The sequence below is a fragment of the Podarcis raffonei genome, chromosome 14 (genome assembly GCF_027172205.1).
Source record: "Podarcis raffonei isolate rPodRaf1 chromosome 14, rPodRaf1.pri, whole genome shotgun sequence".
NCBI classification, from domain to species: domain Eukaryota; kingdom Metazoa; phylum Chordata; class Lepidosauria; order Squamata; family Lacertidae; genus Podarcis; species Podarcis raffonei.
The window spans coordinates 37,842,572-37,845,581 of NC_070615.1; the positions used below are offsets into that span (position 1 = coordinate 37,842,572).

At 46.3% G+C, this 3,010-nt stretch overlaps 1 long non-coding RNA gene across 1 annotated transcript; it reads left to right on the forward strand.

Moving 5' to 3' along the window:
• The first annotated feature begins 286 nt into the window (after positions 1 to 286).
• LOC128402074 (uncharacterized) lies at positions 287 to 1,677 on the forward strand. The gene is made up of 2 exons (XR_008327599.1): positions 287 to 444; positions 1,454 to 1,677. It is a non-coding gene; the product is annotated as an uncharacterized LOC128402074 (long non-coding RNA).
• The last annotated feature ends 1,333 nt before the right edge of the window (positions 1,678 to 3,010 follow it).

Here is a 3,010-nt window from a genome sequence, read left to right on the forward strand (position 1 = left end):
TTTTCCAAGGAGTCTTCTCTTCTCATGAGGTGGCCAAAGTATTGGAGTCTCAGCTTCACGATCTGTCCTACCGGTGAGCACTCAGGGCTGAGTTCCTTCAGAATAGATAGGTTTGATCTTGCAGTCCATGAGCCACATTCACACCATACATTTAACACGCCATGATACTTTAAACAGTCAGGGCTTGCCCCAAAGAATTATGGGAGCTGTAGTTTGCTAAGGGTGTTGAGAGTTGCTAGGAGACCTTTATTCCCCTCACAGGACTACAATTCCCAGAGTGGTTCAACAACCAATTTTTCTTTATGAGGAGCTTTGGGGACTATAGCTCCAGGAGGGGAATAGGCAGTCTCCTCAGGACTCTCAGAACCTTTAACAAACTACAGCTCCCAGAATTCCTTGGGGGAAAGCCATGTCTATTTAAAGTGGCATTACAGTGCATTAAAGGTATGGTGTGAATGGAGCCTAACTCAGGTCTATTAATTTTAATAGGTCTACTTTGAGTAGAACTTGGTTGGAGACAACCCTAGGCTCTTCAGAGTTTCCCTCCTAATTTCCAAAGGTTGCTGAAATCTCTCTTGGTTGCAGTGCCAGCGGGGGATGTACTGTTCTTTCAATACTGTGCTGACAACCAGTGGCGGACCTACAATTTTGGGGGCCCTGAAGCTTGAACTGTTATCGGGGCCCCTTCACAACCAGCAATGAGGTCTGCATAACCACTGTTATTTTCTTCAGTGGGGTTGCTTGCAACAACCTGTACAACATCCGTGCTAGTAAAGGTAAAGGGACCCCTGACCATTAGGTCCAGTCGTGGCCGACTCTGGGGTTGCGGCGCTCATCTCGCTTTACTGGCCGAGGGAGCCGGTGTACAGCTTCCGGGTCATGTGGCCAGCATGACTAAGCCGCTTCTGGCGAACCAGAGCAGCACACGGAAACGCAGTTTACCTTCCCGCCGGAGCGGTACCTATTTATCTACTTGCACTTTGACGTGCTTTCAAACTGCTAGGTTGGCAGGAGCAGGGACCGAGCAACGGGAGCTCACTCCGTCGCAGGGATTTGAACTGCCGACCTTCTGATCAGCAATTCCTAGGCTCTGTGGTTTAACCCACAGCGCCACCCATGTCCCTGTGCTACTGTGCTACTGACTTTCAAATTTTGGGGTTGTTGAAATATATACAGCAAAAAATAATCAGTTTGAGTCACGCAACTTAAATTGTGTCTCCTGGACCCATTTTTTTTTAAAAAAGCAATGCAGACTAAAGTAGTTTCTGGGGTCCCTCTGGGATTAGTGGCCCTGAAGCTTAGGTTTCATTAGTTTCATAGTAGATCTGCCCCAGCTGACAACATTCCTTTCCTACCACAGCTCATAATCACTCTTTCTCCCGTCTTCTCAAATCATCTTTATCAAAACCCATAACCATTATTGTGGTGTTTTTTTCTTTTTTACCCCCTTCAGAAAATTGGACACATTTCATCATGTCCCTTTAGCAGGAACACAATGCAAAAAACAAAAGAAGGGGGGGAGAGAAAGCTTCAATTCTGAGAAAAGACCTAGAGAGAAGAAGACAGCAGGAAAGAAACAAACCCATGCTGACATGAAAGTGTTGCTTTGTCTTCAGCTGTCTAATTACGTGCACATTCATCATGTGGTCTGTGCTTCATAAAAGAGATTGAAATGAACCACTTTGGAAGTTTCAGAGCAAGATAAGTGGTATCTGGCAATGGTGGGCTGGAGAGGGGTGGTAGACAATGGGACCACTGCAATCTGGAGGGAAGGGGTCGCATGCTGAGTTTCTTTTTCTTTCAAGCTAAAGCAATGCAAAGGATGCGGGTGGCGCTGTGGTCTAAACCACAGAGCCTAGGGCTTGCTGATCAGAAGGTCGGCGGTTCAAATCCCCATGACGGGGTGAGCTCCCATTGTTCGGTCCCAGCTCCTGCTCACCTAGCAGTTCGATAGCACATCAAGTGCAAGTAGATAAATAGGTACCACTCCGGCGGGAGGGTAAACGGTGTTTCCATGTGCTGCTCTGGTTCGCCAGAAGCGGTTTAGTCATGCTGGCCACATGACCCGGAAGCTGTCTGCGGACAAATGCCGGCTCCCTCGGCCTACAGAGCGAGATGAGCGCCACAACCCCAGAGTCGTCCGCGACTGGACCTAACAGTCAGGGGTACCTTTACCTTTTTAAAGCAAGGCAAAGTTGTGGGTGAGTCAGGAGCCTCCCACTGAACTGCCACAGGCAGGGAAAAAAAAACTGCTGAATACAGCTATGCTCTCCGGTAGCAATTGAAAATAGTAGTGCCTGGTGATGTGTGCGCTTGATTGCTGCCTTCAGAAGGTGAACAAATGGCTTTGTAGCGCATTGAGTACATTTTTGACGAGCTCCCCAGCCATGTAAGAGAAATGGAATGGATGACTAGGTTACTCCATATCCACACTCCTCTAAACTAGACTTCCCCAAGCTGCTCCGCTTCAGCCATTGCTGAACTACATCCCCCACTGCCCTAGACCAGGAGGTCTGGAGGGTGGTTACATAAGAATGGGTCATTTTCATTGGTAGCTCTCCAATTTTGAATTGCTCTCCCCCAGGGAGGCTTGCCTGGTGCCATCGTTACATATCTTTAGGCACCAAGCAAAAACATTACTTTTTAATTAGGCCTTTGGCTTTTAATTATCCATGGCATTTCTGCATGGGCAGGATGTTTTAATGTGTGTGTGTTTTTTTTAAAAAAATAGACTTGCCTATTTGCTTTTTAATGCTAGTTTTAATGTATGGAATCTTTTTGCTTAAAATATTGTAAGTTGCTTTGCATTGCCTTGGCAAAATAATAATAATAATAATAATAATAATAATAATAATAATAATAATAATCAGCAGCAGCAGCAGCAGCAGCAGCAGCTCTGGGCAACATGGGCATTGTTTAGGGATGATAGGGGTCATAGTGGAGAGCTTAATGAAGGCATAAACCCAGCATCTGGCAACGGTGAAAAAGGCAAATTCCATGCTGAGGATCA